The following is a 23,306-nucleotide window of genomic DNA, read 5'->3' as shown; positions in this document are numbered from 1 at the left end:
AAAATATGATTACTTCACCTTTTACCACCTAGTGGCTTAAAAATATGCAGGTTTTGTACTAGTAAGATGTTTGCTTAAATAAATAATTATGTATATATGACTTTAAATATTAGGAAAAGTCAGGTTATTTCAGGTGACCTATGTGCATATATTTTCTCAGTCTATAAGCATGTAAACAGCTGCTTAAACAGCATCTCCTTTCCACAGGTCTTTTGCATTCCAAATTACACAAGATCCACCTTCCCAAGATGTTTGTTAAATACAGTGCTTCTGCAAACAAAAAAACCCCTGAGTGTCTGGATGAATAATGGTCATGTACATTTCCAAGAAAAGGCAACACTGTTGTAGAGTACTAGAATCAGCAGTATTTTAATACAATTCTAGTTAAAAAGTGGATTTCAATAATGATCTGCTACCTTTTAGCAAAATGTCTGGTGTCTGCCAGTGTACAGCTACAAATGAAAGGTCCTTGTCTTCAAAACCCAAACTGGAAAAATTTTTTATAAAATGAAGGACCTTGAATAAGAAGTAGGGAGTAATTCAGTACTTTAATCTACTAAATATTTTAAAGGTTTGTCATCTGCTCTTTAATGTCTATCTTTCTACCAGGTGCATAATAGCTTTAACACTGTAAAAGAAGGAATTATATATATATATATATATCTCCTATGCTATAAAACACTAATCAGTGTAAACTTCAAAGCTTTTTCTTGAGAGTGTAAACTTCTAAGAAAGATTAGATAACTACTGAGCAGGTGCAATCCAGGAACAAAAATAGATGGAAACATAATAAAGGAAGCCAGACAAAGCTGCTGTTAAATAAAACTTCCCTTCTTATTAAAGAGGAATGAACATAGCAAAAAAAAAAAGGAAATTTAGCTGTAATTACCACATACTATAAGGACAGCTGGGCATTTTGCAGCTATTTCTTCAAAATCTGAGTTCACCACCTACACAGATTCTGATATTCTCTCCTCTTGCAGTCATGTACAACATAATGGATGAAAAAAACAAAACCAATGATGTGCACACCAAAGGTCCCAACACACGGTCCGAAATTGCAGAATATTTGATAACATTTTTTTTAATTACTATTTTATATAAAGCATTTAACCCTTGAACTCCAATGCTGCAATGTTCACTGAAGCCAAAAGTTTCATAACCTCCTCCCACACGTTTAACTAACAGTCACTTACTGAAGCACACACAGGCACCCTGGTGAATTACAGAACTAACTTAATGGGATTAAGTTTATACTTAAGTATTTCAATTAAGTACTGTTCACTTCTTACTTTCCATTGTGAGCTAGAACTAACCACAACGAGACAAACCTAAGATAAATATACATGGAAACTGTTATTTTTGCCTTGTGGTAATGCATTTCATACACATCCAAACTGGAGAATAGAAAAACTTTGGTTTCATTTTATAGTTTTCAAGCAAAATGTCTGATTGTTCTCACGTGTGGAGAAGATGGTCATGCAGTAATAAAATGAGAGCTTAGTAGGAAGAAATAAGAGCTTGAGCCCACTGCCAGAACTCTCATCAAGATCTGTAGAACTAACCAGCATTAAAAGAGGGTTGTTTACAAAAAGCTAACTCTAATTATGACTTTTATTTTTCAAGCGTACATCCTAATTTTTCTGTTTTCCTGAAATACCACATCTCTTTCCATTACATGTAAAGTACATACTTCTCTTTTGCATATTTGAGTTTCTTTGTTCCCATTCTTTTCCCTTCTCTTCCAGAACCTCAAAAAGTTTGGTTCCATCAATCAGTCAGACTAATTAGATGGACTGTTTTGTCACTTACCATACTCTATAATATAAAAGCATTAGGTATTTATAACAGAGTATCTCTCTCTCTTTCAGAATAAATGGCCTGTTTTCCAGAGGAATGGAGTGGTTCCATCCTCATCACTCCCATTAACCTGTGAATTTAAATTAGCTGGCATAAAAATAAAAGTTGCAGGAAGCAGCTTGATCAGAAAAAAGCTTTCATTATCACCTTAAACAAAAGTAAAGAGACTTTAGATAAAAACTGCGGAAGCCAACATCTATGTAGTCTATTAAACCGTACTTTCAATTCTGTACAAAACATGTTTATTTGCAGAGGGCACAGCAGAAGCATATTCTACACTGAAACTCCTACAGAACTTTCAGAACAATGTTCTGCCTCTCAGAAATGCTGCCATTTACTGCATAGATGATGGATTTTAGCTAATTTTGATCTGTGCAAAGAAAACAACCAACATGCCCAATATGACCATCACATTCAAATTGAGATTTCTTTAGGTAGTGTTTGAAATATCCCCCACATCATGAATTGCTTAGTGCAGCACCCTCAAACTGCTTTTACAGTATAAGGCTCTGAATAAAGCTGCACTTAAGTCAGGCAGTGATGGGGATCCTACAACAAGAAAACCTCATGTAAAATCCTGGGCATGCTCCCATTCACTGCAGAATTTATAGTGGTTAGTAGGCAGTAAGCTCGCTCAAGTAGCTCTTCTCCTGGTGCATATAAACTAATTTAATACATGCACATCAACATCCTACATACCACATCCTTATCGCACCAGTGCCACTTCATCTTTTCTATTGGAATACTGTCACATTTCACTCCCAGAGAGTTCTTGGCATTAAACCAGAAAGAACCTGAACCATTTTAAAACAAAAGTCTTTCAGTTAAAAATGCTAAAGTAGATGTACAGCAACTTAGGGGAACTAATAGGTATTTTCTGTGTTTTGCTCAGGTAAAGTTACTATCCCAATCTTTGCGTGTTAAATCCACTAACTATATAGCATCTTAAACAGATAATCTGTGAGTCTACTCACAGTTTGCCTAACATTTTACATAAAACAGATACATATCTAACTGGAAAATCATCCAGTCAGAGTTTTCCAAAAGACGCCATCTCAGTCTGACACAAATATCTTAGAATTTTTTTTTCATTTTTATTCTTAAGATGATGTGAAGTATACCATAGCAGAGAAAATTACATCACTATGTATCTATCCAACATGCCTGCTATGCAACAAACACCTGTATTACATCTGACCTTCAAAGCAAACTGAAAATCAAGGAAACTTTTGTTCCCTGTAAAATAACAGAGCAGTTTGTTTTGTTTTTTTTTTTTTTTTTCCACTCAGTTTGGAATTATATATAGGCAGATTTAGATCTTTTTTTACCTTCAGGTTTAGCTAACATTATAACTTTTACACCTGAACCTGGTTCATTTGGAATGGAACAGCTCTCAGGATGAAGCATGCAATTATACACTGCAAGGTATGCATACACACTGCTCTAGGAATATCATATGCAGCAGAAGAAATAAGGGAAACAAGAACCTCCAGTATGTGGTTTTCCAGAGAGAGCCTTTCTCGGTCCACTGTGAGCGACTCCAGCAGGCTCTGCTCTGCCAAGGGAAGGCAGGAGAGCTGCCCAGACTCTCACCTGGCAAGTGGTAAGAATGCAAAAAAGGGGCTTTACACTAAAATCCAATCAAGCACATGCCATTTCAGACTGGTGCTACTCACTGATGGGCACAAAGGCATGGGATGTCTCAGAGAAACTGGGACAGCTCAGGGCAAGAGAATTGTTCCAGTAGAAGAAATCCCTCTGGTTCAGTGAGACCAAGCACAGGTCACACCAGTACTGCTTAGATCTCTATCACTCATTTTGCTGGTTGTGGACAAAGAAACCTGCAGGATTACAACCAAGTAATTTTAATTCAAGAACGTTATTAATTCCAAATTATATCCCAATATACTTGTTCCAGCTTTATATTTCTAGTAGCTATAAATAAAAAAGGGAATTGTATTGCAGAGAGTACTTGATGCTCTTCTTCCCTTAGGCCACCAGACAGATGAAACAATAGCTCTCACTTTCAAAATGCCAACAAATCCAACCAAAGATACTGTGCAAAGCAACAGGCACAATGAAAATTGAGCAAGTAAGGACACAACACAAAAGACAACTTTGCATTAAAGTGGCAACCTATCTAAATTACAAATGTAGGAAACCCTCATTTCTGCATTAAAATAATAAGTGATATAATAATCACTTTGTCTCCTGCTTTCTAAAGGAATAAGCCATTACCATGCTGTCTATAAAACTGTCACTTGGTGATGCTGCGTAGCTACTGCTACTGAATAGCAAAACTCATCCAACTTTCATTTATTTTGAGTTGTGAAAAAGGAAACTAATGAACTCCGAATAATTAAGATGTTTATAACACAAAACTAATGTGTCTACATATGGCCTAAGATTCTTATCTGATATGGTCAAAATTACATGCAAATAACCTACAATTTTTAAGCATGAGGTCCTTAATTTCTTTTCATAGGTAGATGTAATTTCCTTTTTTATATCAAATATTTAATATTCTATTCACTACTTGTACTGGCCAGCTACTCTAATTTAGCAGTGGAAAACAAAATGAAAAAAGCTGAAATACCAAATTAAAAAACTTTATTTAATGTACTATGTACAAAATAAACCCAGTGATTGCTTGTTTTGTGGAACAGGTATACAAAAGAAAATCAAATAGAATTCATCGCGACAGAATGTGATGCATGAGGCTATTAACTTCTGAGACATGTCAATAAAAACAGTAAAGCAAGATACTTTGAGTCTAGCTCTCCTCCATTTGAACAACTAGTTTAACTAGGAAGAAAAAACTGCTTATTTGCTGGGGGGGAAGCTTGGGAATATAAGAATATATGCATTAGCTAGATATTTTTATTAAAGCAGAATGTGTATATACATAAATCAGAAAATATTCTCAAAAAGAAAGTACAACTTAAAACTATTTTTATGTGAAAGCTTCTATTTTCAAGCAAGTATCTGCAAGTAACAAATATGGTTTTATTAAACAGCATATAGACAGTTCTAACAAAGGACACCAGAACAATGAATCACAAACCCCACTTGTAAATTGGCTGAGACTATTCCAACACACCTCCCAACTCTAAATTTTTGCTCAACAGATAACAGGGACTAGTTTGGATCAAAAGTTCTCGTACAGTAAAAGGGCCTACAGGTATAAAAGAAATGTTTTGCTTAAACAGAACTATAACTAAAACACTGCATATCAGACTGTAAGGATCCACAAGTAGTTGTTACAGATTACAGTTGATAACAGAGCTTCTCTTTCCTGAACAAGCTTGCAATTATTCTGTAGGTTTTCATCCCTGTTTTACCTTACTAATTAACACAGTAAAAACTGAAATTTCCCCTAATAACAGTTACTAGCTGATGGCAAAAAGGCTTGCCCTTCTTGTGTGCTGACCAGGTCACACAAAGAAGGGGAAGGTGAGTAGCCATATTAAAATGCTTTCTCTTTCCCCAAATCCCGCAGGGAAGGTCCTTACCACTGTGCCAATAAATTTCTTATGGCTGCCTCCATCATAAATACTCTGATTAAAATGTAAATTCAACCAACCTATCAGCTTCCCATTAAGAGGACTCTTTAAAAACACCATTAATCAGCTGAGAGATATGTAGTGAAATACCACTTATCAATTCTAACTGATTATGACAGTTAACAAAGCTTTATATTTGCCCCAAACATGTGCTGATCTATCAATTATGCCAGGGTTCACTCTCACGCTAATTGTACATTTTCTTCTCTAATGCATTTTTGCTGTTATCTCATAGGCTAATGAAAGCTAGGAAATCAATACCTATAAATTATACATGCAAAGAAGGACTGCTGTGAACATAAAGTTTCTAATTAATTGCACTTGATTAATTTATATCCTTTAATTATCTTGCTAAGCCACAAACAACATAAATATCCTTGCAATCTGGTTATTGCTATGTCAGTCATAAAAAAAAGCAGACACAGTAAATCTATGAAATCTAGCAAACTCCATTGCCAAAAAACATGGTATGGCATAACACATAAATATAACTGGACTTACTCAAGACATCTATGAATAATTTTACTGTGACAAATTACCACTAAATATGTTGTATAGTTATTTGATTAAGGTTATAATGATGTTATAACTTTACATGTAGCATACAGGGTAAGCAAAATGCAGACTTATCATGCAGGCTTATGGAAGGTCTGAGTTGCATTTATAAAACAAATGTGCAATAGACATGTAAGTGATATTGATATCTGATTGGTTAGGACCAGGAATCAAATTATCAATAGTCTAAATTAAGGCATTACTGCTTTTCTGCACTTAAGATTACATGGCAATTTGTTTGCAGAGTTATCTGAAAGCCAGAAATACACACAATCAGGACCTAATAATGATATACCCAACTCTAAGCAGAGTTAAGTAAGAGCTACCATACTGTCTTTTGTAAGAAGCAATTGGCCAAATATAAATTCTTCCATTATGTGAGTAGCTGTAACTGTAGATACTTTTTTGTCCTTTCGAATTTTGTCCACTTTGGTAAACCAACCATATGTCACTGTTCTGAAATCTAATCCTATCAATCCACCAGACTTGCTCTTTGTCCTACACAACAGCATATTACTGAATATCTGTATCTACAACTTTCATAAACGTGTAAAAAGAAACTGTATCTGTCTACAGGGAGACTCAGACAGAGACCATCTGTCAGTGACTAAAGCTATTCTTTAAAAAAGAAAACATTCATCTGGGATTTGCCCTTTACAGAGTAAACCCACTTAACCTCCCAATAAGATTAACTGTTATTTGTTTCCATTAAACAAAAATGACCATGCTAATATGCATTTAATAGCACTAACAATGAGAGAAACATGAACTTTAACAATTTTTGAATTCACTAAAATCATAAAACATGTGTTTAATGACAGCTATTTTATTATTCATAAATAACTTTTCTTTTTCACTGCAAGCCTTCTTCGCTGAAGTTCAGACTAAAAATATGGTTTTTTTTAAAAGCAGGGTAAATATTGAAACTAAGACAGCAGGCTCTTGAGCCTGCCACGTATTATAGATAACAATGACTGTATATAAATTAAGTCTGAATAATGCATATAAAAACCCAATACCTTTGGAGCACTGATGATTTTCACCTGTGCCCTCAACATCCAGGCATTTACAAAGAAAGGTATTTAACTAGATTGATTATACGAGTGTGTCTGAGCAGAGTTAGTGCAATGTAATGGAGACTGTACTCTGTGCTTCTCTTTGCAGCAGCACAAATCACTGAACCAGCCTGAAGCTATACAGAAAAATACCTTAATGTCTCTTCTTGGGCTGACAAAACACAGTAGTACTGTCATGCAAGGCTCCCTCTTCTACTAGGGAAAAACACAGAGGAGAAGCCTTTAAATGCAGGCAACCCCTTTGCTCCCAATATTTCCTTGTGCTTATTTTGTCAGATCAAGTTAGTGAGATGTACAATAGTATTAAACAGTATCCTAAAACATGAAGGGGTGAAGTGCAAAATTCCTCATAAAATTAATTCCTGTGTCCTTGCCTTCCTGTTTTGCTGATAACTCTACCTCTAAAGTAACCTCTTCTACTTCTCTAGATGAGAAGCACAAAAAGTGTCATCTTCCCCTTAGGAGGAGCTTAAGGAGAGCTCAATAAATTCTGTCTCTACTGTGGGCATAATTCAAATCTTACTGGAGCCAGTGGGAATATATTCACCAGGTTCAGTTAGCTTTGCATCCAGCTTTCTTCATTAACGGTAGTGGCACTATGCAATCAATAAACATTAAGCCAAAGCAATCATACAATCATTTTCTCAGTGAGAAATTGGCATATGCTATAAATAAGAATAAATAAATTGATGAGGGGAATCATTATTACAATTCAGCACAGCTAAAGAAATTGTTCCTAATACAGAGAATCCAGAAAATACAGGCTGCTTCTCCTCAGACACAAAGTATACTGAGAAACAGAAGCAGAATGCTTTAGGCATGTAAGTCTCTACTTATTCTAAGAGTCAGCTGATGCATTACTTGAATATCCTCTGTCTAAGATCCACCATCAGGGGAAAAAGCTCTTACAGTATACACAGAATTATACAGAAGCAGATATTGTTAATGCAGATTTAGTAGGTACCAAATCTAGATGAGGATGCATCATCAGTCATTTTGAAACTGCTAAGATCTCCTTTTACTGGGCAGGTGGTAAGACCACAACCTTTCAAACAGTGGAATCAAACCTTTGATATAATTTCTGTTGGCTTCAGATGGTCCCCTGTGAGGGAGCAGATTCAGACTGGCAGTGCCCAGTGTTTGTGTGCTGTCTGTAAAGCTACAGTGGGACAATGAACTCGGTGTTTTCATTACTTCACAGAGAAAACGGTGAAGAGTGAAACTGAGAGAGGTGTGAATTAACAAGGATCATGTTTAGCTACCGATAAAGTTGTGACATAAGACTTGCCACGTGCCAGACAGTTCCAGCACAGAACACTCAGCAGCTGCTAAGAATGAGCTGAAGGCAGCAGGAAAAGCCTTCATCAATCCAAACTCCACCAATTCATTGAGGGAAAAGATTTGAAGTATGTAACTTCCACTAGAGTTCACTGGATTTGACACTTGAGATATAAAGCACCTAGATAGAAGCAGAGTTCTGAGGTTTGACTGCAATTACCTTATCTTTCCTATTTTTAGTGACAGGACCAGATTATTTTAAGTGCATTTTATAGAAAACCCTTCTTTACTGAAATATAAAGACTGTAATAAAGACAATACAATGTTTTGAAACTGTTTTAAATCCTTCACTCAGCTTTGCTTCTACAGATTTAACATGTAGGGGTTCTAATCTTACTGCTGCTAATTAGAGCTTTAGTGTAATTGTGCCAACAGGGTGCTTGGCATAATAATTACTATTGAGAGATTCTGGTGGAGCAGTAACATGCCCACATAATACAGATATGTCTCATATTATACAGCAGCCACCTTTGTATGTTGACTCCTTAGTTGGATTTTAACCAAGTAAGGGGTTATTTTGCCTTTATTAGAAAGATTAAAAGGCATATACATATTTATGATTTAAGTATTCATTTTTCCTTCTCTGATTATTTTGAATGTTAAGTAGGCAGTAGAAAACTAGAAGACACATTTTATTTCACATCCTTTATAATTTAGTCTAGTTTGGCATGGGAAAATGAACAAAAATGCTTATGTTGGCAGGTCATACTTCTAGTGTAATATTAGACTTTCTTAGGATAATGTCCTCAGCGGCAAAGTTTACCATAATATACAATAAAGGGAACTAAAAACAGAGAATAAGACTTAAAAATGTGCATTTAGAAAGCGCCTTTGCTGCATTCTGTTACAGTCCTACTGGTTTTGAAACAAATCTTTATGTAACTACTTGAATAAATCTATTCAGTGAAATACACAAGACAAACTTAAGGGAAAATGCAGCAACACTAACAAAGATATAGAAGAGCATTTTTGATCACTTAGTAACATTTACTATCTTACTGACTAACAAGTTTCAGATAATGAAACTTTGTTAAAGATGTAAATCTATAGTGAAAGAACACTTACCAGCATTGAGATGTTTTGCATGGTTTGTGTTTTTTTACCTCTAGAAATACCAGCTTCAGCCATATAATCATTAGAAAAAAAACCCTTAATTATGGATATGATTACAGAGATAAGAAGGAATTCAAGAGCAATTCAAACACACAAACCCTGCACAATATCATGAGCTAAAAAGTAATAGGTCTTTTTAGATTAACTGAAGCATCTTCTTAAAAAAAAAAAAAAAAAAAAAGTGAACTCTTTAAAATACGAACATGTACAGCATGGAGCCTGAACCAGAGCTTCATCCAGAACAGACAAGCTTGTTTTTACTGCCCCTTAGTGCTTCCCTTTTAAAGTGACAGGAAACCAATTTCTGATTACAAATCAATAGGTTAGCCCACTATCGTCAGAGAGTAAATTTAGTTGTTGATATTATATCACAGAAGAGGGTAGCAGAAAAGAGCAGCTGTTGCCATTTTGATGCAGACAAAAACCAGTAAACAGTATTGCTTTTCTACAACTGTATTTTCAAGAAACAATTCTTGCAGGGTGAGACAGATGTGGCTTGTTTATCATTTGTGGGTCACCATCAGAAAAAACAACTGTGATGAATGTACCATGTACGTAAAGTGCATAAGTTTAAGCCTCAAAACTTAGAAGCACTGAAATGTGCTGTATTAATTAATATAATGGAAACACAAAGTATGTATGCGCCTGTCACACAGAATACCTTTTGATGAAGTCTCTTTTTTCTTTAAGCTTTTAAGATAATCTTAGAGAAATCATCAAACTATAAAAAGAAATCAATAAAACAGAAAAGGTTCCCATCACCCCTAAAAAAATCCATAACTTTTGCATTTTAATAGAGACACTACAAGACTATACCAGTCATTTTCTTTCTGATGTGTTCCTTTGATTTCACTCTTATCTCACAGGACTCTTGACTTTCCTGAGAAAGGGATTATTGAATTGTATGTCTCCCTCAGATGCTCTTGATCATTCAAGTAGTCTGTACTTAAGAACGTTACAGAGTCTGCTCAGCTGCTGGCTCCTTGGGAACTCATCAGGGACTGTCATCTTAATATTAATTGGGTTTTGTGCAGGAATCCAAGTCCCACAATGAGAGGGTTTCAAGAGAGAAGATTATGCCCAAAGCCAGATATAAAGACAAACATATTTACCACAACAATTATGATAATTGCAGAAACACTCTGAGAAATAAGTAAATCTGATTAAGGGCACTTCTACATGATCAAATATTAATCTGATGTCTTCACTCTAACCTGGTTTGAACATAAGAGGCTTCTTATGGTTTTATGTATTAACAGATTTGTAGAAGCTGAACTCATAGTACCTAATAATATGGTACATCCAAGTCAATACAGTAAAAGGATCTTTACGGAATGTAATCCACTTAAATTAAAAATAGACACAGATTGAATCATAAAGCTTAAATTAAAATTGACATAGAGTCAATCAATAAAACATTTTATACAAAGTCCTGTATAAACTACTGTAACATTTTTCAGTCTCATGGCACAAAAATTTGTGTGTATTTATTTTTATTGAATAAAGACTGCATCACTTCAGAACAAAATTATCATAAATACCACTTGGAAACACCCTTAAAAGTTTCCAGACAGACATAATATCCAGCAAATTAAATACAGCTATATTTGCATGTGTGAAATTTATGTATCTTTAAAATAAGTGGATTACTTGTAGAGATTTGAAGTGTAGAGTTAAGCCATTTCATCTTTAAAATCACTATGATTTATAAGAACTGTGGATCAAGACTATATTTCTGTGGTGAGTAATAAGACAGTGGCAGCAAAATAAGTTTTTTGGCACTGATTTCTCTATGTATATGTGCATGCACATAGTTGCATACCAACATATACAAATACAGACCCCTGTATTAAAATTCCATACAAAATAATGTTTAATATTCTGTATGCATTATATTTAATACTACCATGACAAGTGTTTTCAGTTTGTTATGCAAAGACTATGTTGAATAAATCTGAAATTAATATATACAACATACACTTTTTGATATAAATTTGCAGAGGTAGAAGCAATGCCTGAGAGCATCTACACATTATTTGCATAATCATTTAACTCAAATGAAAGCTTCCATGTATAGCTAAGTTTTCAAAATTGAACATAAAGCATCTGAGAACGATTATAGTAATATATTCAGAGAAGCCTACAAAAAAAAAGAATAGGAGAATATAACAAAAAGTGTAATACAAAAATGAATTATGTGAACATAAGCCAGAAACACAGAGACACAGATGCCTATCTATCCATCTTTATTTGTAAGTATTAACCACATCCAGGCCTTATGTGAAAGGTAAATCTTGCCAGCATGGCTTACCTCCCATAGTAATTAGGCTTGTGTTTCTGCTTTATTAACTCTGATACAACAGTGTCCTGCCCTCTGTCACCAAGGGTACTAATAGATGATAATCACGTAGATTTGGAAACCATACAAATTAAATGATGAAGTGAGATGAAGTGTAGTAATGCGAGGAGTTCAAGACAAGCAATTTAGTAATTTCAATATTCATTTCCAGGATATTAAATAGAAATACCTGAAGAAACGAGACTTCACTTTATGGCAAAATTTATTATTTACATTTACAAGCAAATCATACATATTCCTAAAATTGTAATGTTTCAAAGATCAAACTAAAAAGTTTGCCTTATGTAAAGAAAAAATAACTTACTTTCCCCTACAAGAAACACTAGAAACATATCTGTTATTTACAAATGTAATGGAATCATTACAAGATTTAACAGTCCCAGTGGACAATTTTAATTTTCTGTGGGGAGTAAGTATATTTTCACAATTCAGTGATAGCAGGAGCCTATTAGTATACTGGAAATACATTTGGATGAGTATTACTACATTTTGACCTATATTACTACAATCTTGAATGTGATTCTAAGGTCCTAACTTGGAATTTTTCACCCAATAATTCCAGAGCAATAACACTGAAAACCTACCAATATTTTTTAAAAATCATTACTTACACAGAAATTATACAAAAATATAGCTGACAAAAATAATTTAACTACAAGTAGTTATCCCAATTTTGTTTTAGAAGTTTTAAAACTGCTAACACTTATGATAAATATCACAATTTTACAGTAATTTCAAAGAGGCTTTAAATTCTGAAATGTCTGTTAAGATAATAGATTTTATTTAAAAAAATTATCAGCTTTGTAAGAGCCAATTAAAGCCCTGACACATCTGAACATTGTCACAGCGCTTAACTCTGTTTTCAAATTCAGCCTCATCTTTTGTAATTTATCAATACAAATAACATTTTTCTTATCACATCTATCTTTTTTTAATACACAAGCCATTTAATTTCAATGTAAATCTGCGACTCCTAGATTTTTAGAAGGTAGAAGTATATCTAATTATATTTATCAAAAGTCAAATATACTTCAGCATAAACAAACATTCAAAAAGTAGTGGGAAAAAAATCTGTTAAAGAGAGGGGTTTTGGTTTTTTTTTTTTAGTAAGTAAACAGGTGAATGCAGCTCCTTAAGTATATTGTCCAGTTGTCAAAAACAACAAACCCTGGCTCTTTGGAAAGCAATTTGTGTTATTCAAATCAGTCGTATTTTCCCAGTCGTTTTCTAAGCCAAGGTATTTACCTCAAACTTCTAACCCCAGTATTAACAGTTTTGAATTCTGTTAGATGCAATTTTCAATAACCAGGATGTTCGTCAGAAACACAATTCTGCTGGGCCTATACTGTGCAATTTGAAAGCAAATACTCTGCATTCCTTTTCAAATCAAACAAGTACAGTACATTTTTAAACATTGCTTATAACCAAAAAAATATAAAATACTATTTCTATCTTGTTCATGCACACTGACAAAATTATTACTTCATTCTTTAAAGTGTTGAGATAAAAAGCAATATAATCCCTGAGTTTAAACTGAGTTCTGTGTAAAAAACTATTTTAAATTATATCAAAACTTCTAGCAGTCTACCAATCTTTCAACCTAGAAAGGATGCATTTTACTGCAGTGCCAGAAAATGTATATAAACCATGTAATATAATTTCATGTCATATTTAAAAACTTCAAATGTTATGATTTTTAAAAGGTGTTTCAAAAATTTTCGTTTCCATCTTTAAAGAGGAAAGACCTAATAAACAAAAGGAGCACAGATATTTTGCAAATAATCATCCAGCTAGCTACTTTCTGTTCTGAGGAATTGTCTTCTGTGGTTAGCATGTTTACATCCATTCAATTCTAGATGCAGATTATGGCAATTAGATATTTATCCTCCTTAATGTACACTGTTTTTATTTATGTTGAACTTGAATCCATTATCAGAAACAAAGCTGCATACATATACCCCGAACCAATTGCTGGAGATGCACACAGACTACTGCTTGTTTACTTTGGGTAGACTAATCTTATGGCATGCATTAAAAATGTAGTACTTGTCACTGACTAATACAACAAATTGAAACCTTGGAACAATCTTATTTACTATTCAAGTGCTCCATATTTGATTCTTGCATCAGAATTTTCATTTAACCCTTTTGTTAAAAAACTGAATCTTAGAGCAATGCACAGCTACACAGCAATTTGAAGTTAAATACAAGATAATTTCATTTGTTACAAGTAGTTTTCAATCCAAAAGATACGTCAGGGTTGCATTACCTTACTGTATGCTTTTAGACTCTCGATATGCAGTATATAATTGAATATTTCAAATGGTTTGTACTATTTACACAGCAAGGTTTATTGCTGAAAGAAAAAAAATACCCAAACTTTCCCTCATCTGTATTTCATAAATAAAAGGTTAGCTGCTGTTTTTACTTACAGTTTCCAGAATTTTTCTCTTCTAAAATATTTTAGCTCTTAATATTAAAGTTTTATTAGTTATTCTGTCAGAAAATTCAAACCTTTACTAAATGACACGAACAGCATCTTGGGGTGATTTTATGATGATACTCTATTCACTTATTGTTGGAAAATATACATGGAAACCAGCCATGGAGGGGAATCCATATTTTGTCAGTTGTATGGTGATCAAACCAGATTTTTTGAGGCAGAAATGGTGCAGGGAATTGAGCACAAGAAGGGAATTGTGTTCATGGCTAACAGTGACAGTGATCAGCATGGATCACAATTTCTCATTACCACAGGGGAAAACCTGGATTACCTTGATGGTGTACATCCAGTATTTGGAGAAGTGACAGAAGGCATGGATGTATTGAAGACAATTAATGAAACCTTTGTAGATCGGGATTTTATCCCATATCAAGATATCAGGAAAATCATACAGTAATTTTAGATGATCCATTTGATGATCCTCCTGGCTTGTGTGCTCCTGATCATTCTCCAGAACCTACAAAGGAATAGCTTGATAGTGGCAGCATATGAGCAGATGAAGAAACTGATGACATGAGGGGATGGTCTGCTGACGAAATAGAAATTCAGGCAGAAAAACAAGCAAAAACTTGTGCCATTCTTCTGGAAATGGTGGGAGATTTACCAGATGCAGACATCAAGACACCAGAAAATGTGCTGTTTGTTTGTAAATTGAATCCTGTGGCCACAGGTAAAGACCTGGGGATAATATTTTCACAATTTGGTCCCATTAAAGCTGTGAAGTGATCTGAGACTGGAAGACTGGTGAATCTCTTTGTTTTGCTTTCTTTGAGCTTGAAAAGGAGGAAGACTGTGAAAAAGGCTACTTCAAAATGGACAATGTGCTGATAGATGACAGATGGATATATGTGGATTTTAGCCAGTCTGTTGCAAAGATTAAATGGAAGGCAAGAGGTGGGTGATATACCAAGGAAGATTTCAAAGACTATGAGAATGAACGTGACAAAACTTCAGAACTTGCTCTGAAAGAGAAGGTAAAACCAAAGCAAGATGCCAAGTATGACCCCGTGCTGGATGAGGATGTAAAAGAGTTTCACACGAGTCAGTTACACTTGGCTAAAAAGCAAAAGAAGAAAAAGTACCACCACTATGAAGATGACTAGAAGAGGACCAAAAAAATCCAAGGATTCTGACCAAAACCATGAAGAATGCTGTAGGGAGAGGGCCAAGAGTGAGAAGACAGGCATTGGAGCTGCAGCCATTCTCAGGAGAGAGATTACATTTACAGTAGACAAAAAGACAGATATAGAGACGATGTGTGAGTAAGAGACTGGGATGAAAAAGCAGACAAAAGCAGAAGTCCTAAGAAATCAAAAGACCAAGAGAGGTCCAAATACAGATGAAGGACAAGGAAAAGATAGAAGGGAACTAAAATAAACAGTTACAGTTGTTTTAAGTGTGCTTGGGTACCCCTGATTTCATCAGGAAAAGAACAAAACAGTATATGGCATATATTAACATCTAACGACTAAAATACCCACTAAAATAGTCCCCCAGACTTAAAGGAAATCACTACTTAATTCCACAAACATTTGTTTCAGCTCAGGAATTGCACTAGAAACTTTTAAGTAGTTTTCTGGTTCAAAAATGACTTCAGTTGCTCTGAGGAGCCATAAGATGCTGCACAGCACCATCTGCTGGTTGGTACCACGGGCTTCGAGACAACCTCTTTTGAGAGGAAATTTAGGCAGTTGTTGGATGCAGGAAGAATATTTTTCTTAAGCAAGAATGTCATAACAGCTTCTATCCTAGATTAATCCTTTATAAGTGCTAAATACAGAAATAGTTATTTTATTTTGGGTTATAATGAATAAAGACATTAAAATTGTATAGCTGTAACTGATGACGAGTGTATCTTTATTTTGTTCAGGCTCAAGATATGCAAGCAGATGAAAAGTAATATTTGGAATGTTATCATTACAAGATTATGAAATATTAAACAGCCTTTGGAATACTTTCTGAGAAATGACAGGTTAGCAAGTTTATTGTTTAAATTTACTGTTTTACCCTTTTAATTTTACATTAAAGGAAACTACAACCAAGCTCACTTTAACTGCAATTGTTTGCTACATCAACACAACAAAAACCCCAACTTTTCCCCCCCAAAATGGGATCATCCAGGCCTCTGAAATGATAACTTTTTAATGCAGTTTACCTATGAACAGTGACTATAGACCTGATTTAAAAATGAAAGGCAAACTGTGCAGCACTAGCAGAGCTGTTTGTGTACGCACCACCCTCACACTGTGCGAGTACAAGTGACAGGGCTGAGTCTGACAGTCCTTCCCTGGTGACACCATGTAAACCGTGGTGGCAGAATTCTATAGATGAGAAACCCAGATTGTGCTCACACCTCTGACTGCTCCCTGTAAATTAATTTGTTTACTTGATGCCTGTTTCAAGAGGTGCGTACAGGCCTTAGCTGGTACACATGCATACCAAAAATGTCACACGTTGGGTACCCACTGTGGGGTCCTGGCCACAGCGTGCTCTGTGACAGCTTGATGATAAACAGCTGCCCTGCTTGGGGAGCAGGCACAGCACTCTGGGCAACACCAGCAACAAACAGGTAAGCAGTGTTAGGAGAACTCCTGTTTCAGTATAATAGGACAGGCTACTTTGGAAATCCTATTTCTGAGCTGTCCGAGCTGAGTGTGGTCAGAGCTCAGTTCAATGCCTGGTGAAAGAGACAGACTCCCCAATTTCAGCAAAAGCTAGCTCATTTCTTCAGGGCAAAAATCAGGAGTCAGAAGAATCCCTCTCTCTTTCTTCCCCTCAACAGCTCACAGTCAAATGCCTTTGTTGTATCTACAATTAGCTCCAATTACTGTATCCCATACTTTATATTTAAGCTATTATCATATTTGAGGTTAAAAAATAGTTTCAGAGCAGTCTATTTTCCCGAGCAGTAAACTAGGAACCAAACCAGCATGCCCTCCTTCTCCTGTAGCCAGCACAAGATCCTCTGAGCTCTGAAAATCCAATAGACAGCATATCACTGCATGTCTATACCACAAAACAGAAGGTATGGAGACAAAAAATAATCTTGGCTGGCATTGGTATACATAGGAAAAACCAAAGTGGTCAAGTAATAGATAAGAAAAAGTTTTGAACAAGTTTATCAGATTTCTTTGACAACAGTTCCATGTGCTAGAACCTCAAAAATAAAATATGCCTTTAGTTTAGAATACTCTCTATCCTATGAGTATTTTTGTAAAGTTTTATTCGGTATTTTTGATCCCACAATATGCTTCTATTTCAAATTACAACAGAGAACTGTTGCTATATTTCAGTGACTCAGTAGATGGTATGCACTAAGCATCATTTTATTTGTGACTATAGTGACATGTAATCTCTTCAGTGTGATAGCACATGAAAGTTTCTTGCACTAGTTTTAAGAAAATAGCTGTTAAACATAATCAACAACAAAGAAACCCCAGCAATGGTGACAAAAAAAAAAAAAAAAGATAAGAAAAATCATCCAAAGTGGTATCTCCAGCTGCACGGTATTGCCTGCCTGGCACAGCCTAAAGATGAACTCCTGTCAGCATCTTTATCATACCCACATCAAGCACAACTTTTAATTCCTTCAGAGCTTTGAAAAGGAATAACTTTAGTACTTCAGAAAGCTACAGAATAATTAATCACCAGTACCAAGAGACTTACCGCTGCGTCAAGCTTTACTTACAAACAGTTGAATTTTATTCTACCAAAATGACTAAATCCTTACTAGTTCCTAGTATTCTTACCAATGTTATAAACTATGCAAAACACACTGGATTAAAGTTGCAAGTAGGCACTCCTACACACCTACCATCTTACAAATATATTAAATATCCATGTGCCAAGAATCCAGCAACCCAGATGAAATCTCTAGGATCACAGATAGCGGTACTGAGCTGGATATTTTCTCCTGAGTTTAATAAAGACATAATGTTGTAGAGATACAGAATGTGCTTTCTATCACTTTTAAACATAACATTAAAAAAAATGAAAAATTACCTCAACATCTGAAAACAACATGAAAACTGTTTTATAAATAATTAACCAGAAAAGACATTAATTTTCACGAATTTCAAGGGAATTTAGATTAGCCATTTGTTTTATAGTCTCTGTGGGACAGGAAACATTTCTTCCACATTTTTGCCAAGTGCCCCTAACAAACAGAGCACTTAAAAAAAAAAATCTCAGTGGCAGCCAAAACAAGTCCTGTTACAAACTGCATTTTAATTAAATACTATCCAGACTAAATCACTTAGAAATCTTAGTTATTTAACAGCTTCACTGAGAACTGATGCATGTGCTATGAAAGGAGAAAAAACCTCAGGAAGGTATCACTTTGAAGGAACTGAATATTATTTAATTGCATGAAAATCAGATACATATGCTTTGAACTAATGCGGAAGTACTTATCCATAACATGGCATTTATCAAAGATTAACATTCTCCGATAGAAACATTTCCAAGCTACTGCCCATGGCCACAAGAAACTAAAGTTAAAACTGGAGATGGCAGAAAAAATTCAAAACTCTATTTCAAGCATATTACTGTGCAAGAATGGTTGCCCATGGACTACTGAATATTTGAAGCCACTACATTCTGATTTGGAATGATTGTAAATCATTGCTTGCTTATGGACAACAACAAATGTAAATGTCTATGACAAATAAACACAAACAGATCTTTGTTGTTTCAAAATAGTGACATGCAATTTTTCCACTAACGCAGTACTATAAATACTAACTTCTGCAACCAATTAAAGAATTTGCAAGAACAACCTCCAGTAATAACATATATTGTGCCTGCAGCTTTGAAAGTTTTGAGAATGTACAAATTTAGCCTATGAAAATTAAGACAAACATTAAAAATGCAAACTTAGATCCAATACACAGTGCTTTTATTTGATAAAATAGTGTAGGAAAAAAAATCTAAAATTCGAAGCTCCAAAGTATTTCCATTATGGTGAGTTTTAAAGCACTGAGCACAATTTTGAAAGCACTCAGCACTGCTCACAGAAGTACAGATGGACTTGTTTCACAGAATGTTTGGGGTTGGTCATCTATTCTAAACCCCCTGCTGTGGATAGGGACATCTTCCACTAGACCTGCCTCTGCTCCCAGAGCCTTAACTTTGTTTTGCACCATATCAATACTGTATTTTAGAGCATTATACACACTGTGATCTCTGTTGCTATCCTGATTCATCACACTCCTATGTCCTTAAAAAACCTAAACAAAAAAACCCAAAACACACCCACCCCAAATCCCCACACAAACAGGCACAAAACCAAACACACTCAAATTGAAAAATAAAATTGCACCTTTCAAAGTGGAAAACAAATTTACACCGAGAGCTAGAGCAATTGTCACAAACTTCTGTGAGCATACATTACAGACTGAAAAAACTGGCAAACCAAATTACAAGGGTTGTACTGGGAGCCTTACTTAATGGTAGAAACTAACTAACTAGTAGAAAATCCTATTTTACGATATTCTAGTATGGTATATTGATTTTTTGTATAACCACTGCCACAGTTCTGTAAAGGTTATATATGAGGACCTGTTTAAGCATGTTAGCAGCCTACCAGAATCTATGCAAACAGTCATAAGCAGGCATAAACTACAATATCTTATTAGGCATTCTAATGACATTTTTAGGATAAATGTATTACAACGTTTAGCCACTTGATGGAATGGTATCTTAAAACAGTCATTCCTTGCCTATTTTAAGCTTTCACCTAATTTAAATCATTACTACCAGAGCTCTGAGAACACTATTTCATAAAAATTAGACTTAACAGTTCCACTTGAGTTAGTGCCTCCAATGACATTAAGCAGGTGCATTTTCAAAATATTTTCTTAAAAGAAAATTCTGATAACGTGCCAGAAAAATGCATTGATACAAACACAGGAAGAATAGTATGGTCCTCTCCTTGAATTCCTACATATTTCTACCCTTCCCTCAATTTAATAACAGTATATTGTATGGATTAAAAGCTAAATGTCTGTTGCTAAACTGTTCCTTTTTATTATTTAGAATACATCACAAATTTAAATACTAAATATTAAATATAGATAGATGATCATCAGGATATCCTGGGATCTGAATTTTACTGAAGCATTACTGTGATGGAGGTTCCATGCAGGGTAGATCTCTCAGTACTGACATTCACATTGGGTACTTAGGTATTGCCAAGGTAGCAATTTGAATTAATCCAGTTTGGAACCTCCTTCATAAAGAAGCTTAAAAAGAATTACCAAGTTTTAATGGCCTCACTTGATTCAGTGAATCTGGTTCCAAAATTGAAGGAAGTACCTAGAAAGAGACTTTTAAAAATCTGAGCTCAAAACCCCAATAAGGATAAAGTTTAAAAAGCTTTGAAAATCAGGATCAAACAGAACCGCTTAATGTTATTCTGGCCTGTTATTCACACAAACACTGTCTTCACACTGTGGTTTTGTTGCTTCAGGAACTTCTTTCTGTTTGATTGTTTAACTAATACATTGCTGCAGGTATTAAATTTTGGTTTACATTTAAAATGGTGTTCCTGTAATGTGTATCCCCAGAAGAGTAGACCTGGGTAGTCTCAGTTATTAAACACTACAAATTCATTACATGACTTACTGCTTTGTTGACTTCTTGGGAAGTTTTCTTCACCTTCTAAGCATCTTCCCAGTGTTTGCACAAATGCTGCCAAATCTGTAAAAAAAAATATAAAAATTAAAATAACACAAAAAGTGTATGGGTAGAAATTCTCTGTTCTCAAATCTCATTTTTATCTCAACTGCTTGCACACATTTACCCAATCAAGCAAAATGTCATGCATCATACCAGGTTAATCTCAGATTTAGAAAATTGCTAAAGGTCTGTGAAGTTGCTCAGGTAGAAAAAAAAACATTTAAAAATCACACAGATACTTCAAGTGCTGTCAGTTACCATGGAGGTACAGGATTTAACTAGTCCCTGTTGGAGGGTGGAAAACTTGACTATGGTGTTTAACTGCACCATCCACTTCCAGGGACCTTGGGTAAGAGAAGGGTTGGTCCAAGAAACACAAGTCTGAATTCTGCTGGTGAAAACCCATTTAATCTGAACCCAGAGCAGAAAACACCTCGTGTCCAACCCAGGCCATTATTACAGGAAAACCAATCATCTTCCCCAACAGAAAATTCAAGACACACATTTATAATGAATCCATACTGCTGAGGTCAACCTTCTCCCCCAGCCCCAGTCACAGGTAGCAAGGCAAACACCGGCCAGCTTCAAGAAATTCTAGGTTTCATATGCACTTTTCCACATCCAAGAGCAAGCCAGCAGAAGGCTACTTCCACGTGAAGGGGATTCCATACAAAAAGGGAACATCAAACAACCATCAAGGACCAGTTCCTCATCTATCTTTTCTGTACCCAAAGGGTATATAAAATGTCCCAACTAAACAGAACTCAAATATACCATGCAGAGATGGAACATAGAAGAAACATGCTTTTGAAGATGCTATGTTTCTTTCAATAACGTTGCCATAAACTAATGAATTCTTTAATTCCTACATCTTCAACAATTTCTGCCACCAGTTAATACTCATGTTGGATGCTGAAAGTCTATTGCACATGCCAGCAGAAGGGAACACGGTGATTCCAAGGGCTGTGCTCACTAGTTTGTAGCTCTAGTGAACAGACTGCTGCAGTTCTAATTTTATGTGCTTTTCAAAGGCAGTCACAAAATGAATATCAAAGCACATAAGTAATCCACATTGGGAAATCTGTCAGAAATTGTTGGGAAAATAAAGTGAATCAATAGTATGTCAAGGGACTCAAATGGAAAGAAATATTGAATATTCATTTTCTTGGTTTCAGAGGAGCAGGGATTTAGTAGAAGTGGAGCAGTTGTAGGATTTTCGACTTTCTTGAAAATGTTCAAATAATTTTTGTGATGTGCTTTGAATTCAAAATGTAATTAGAGCCTCTAAAATTACACTTTGCATCTTCATGTTGTTTACTGATGCATATTCAGCATCATTAGGACAAGGAGTCTGAATGGCACAACTTTTAAGTATATTGCTACAAGAAAAAAAAGTATAAGTATTCACACTTTCTCCTTACCATGCAGAAATACACAGAAAGCAGCCATACATTTGAAAGTACTGCTACAAATGTTGCTAAGTAGTAGAAAATATGAAAAAATACCTGGGCTCATTTCAGTGCTTTAATAAGATTAACAACATATCAAATATATATTTTTTATGTGGTTTACATTCCAAGAAATCTGATTTGCTCACACAAGCAGTCCTTAATGGAGGGCTATTCTGTGCTGTTTGTTACTTAGGCTGCAAACTTCCTTCATCCATTTGCCAAAGAGCTGTAAATATGGTTTTGCAAAGACCAGATTAAGCAATTTTTATATTGAAATAAACAGAAGCACACTTCTATTTTTTTATCACTGTTTTTTGTAAGAAAAAGATCAGATCCCTTTATCTTGCCTATAACACAAGAGAAGAAATTTTGAAATACATCGCACAGAGTGAACTGGGGCAGGAAGAGAGGACAGTGCAACACCAGAAGAATTTTCCTAGTGCTTGTTTTTGCATTTATGCAAATGCTTACAGACAATGCTATAATCAATTCATAGAGCAATGTACTAAATCTCCCCATTAAAGTCAAAGCTTTGCCAACCAGCTCACACTTGATTTGTATTTTACAATCTTCACTTGCCCTTTTTTCTTTGAAGAATTCACAAAGTCAGTAATTACTTCTGGAAAAGTGAAATAGATATTCAAAATATACTCAAACAATTAAAGGAAACACAATAATTGCAAATATAACTTCCTAATATTTATTGCTCCCTCCCTTTCAGAAAATGCTGAATGGACCTACAACTTAATTTTAAAAATTGTCATCCATAAAACGTATTTCCATTCTGACATTACCATTTTTTTTAATTCT

The 23,306-nt window shown here is 34.9% G+C and overlaps 1 long non-coding RNA gene and 1 pseudogene across 1 annotated transcript in view; one reads left to right on the top strand and one right to left on the bottom strand.

Annotated features, from left to right (window-relative positions):
- The window catches only part of LOC146432307 (uncharacterized), a 153,952-nt gene extending 132,890 nt beyond the window's left edge, over positions 1-21,062 (bottom strand). Inside the window, exon 1 of the long non-coding RNA XR_014854546.1 lies at positions 20,992-21,062. This is a non-coding gene — a long non-coding RNA (uncharacterized LOC146432307). The remainder of the gene's footprint in view (positions 1-20,991) is intronic.
- LOC146432308 (peptidyl-prolyl cis-trans isomerase-like 4 pseudogene) lies at positions 14,456-15,710 on the top strand (annotated as a pseudogene).
- Positions 21,063-23,306: the final 2,244 nt, after the last annotated feature.

Source organism: Lichenostomus cassidix, chromosome 11 (assembly GCF_008360975.1).
Source record: "Lichenostomus cassidix isolate B80296 chromosome 11, HeHo_3.0, whole genome shotgun sequence".
Taxonomy (NCBI): Eukaryota; Metazoa; Chordata; class Aves; order Passeriformes; family Meliphagidae; genus Lichenostomus; species Lichenostomus cassidix.
Note: the sequence above shows the minus strand (reverse complement) of the source record. Positions and strands in the feature narration are given on the sequence as shown.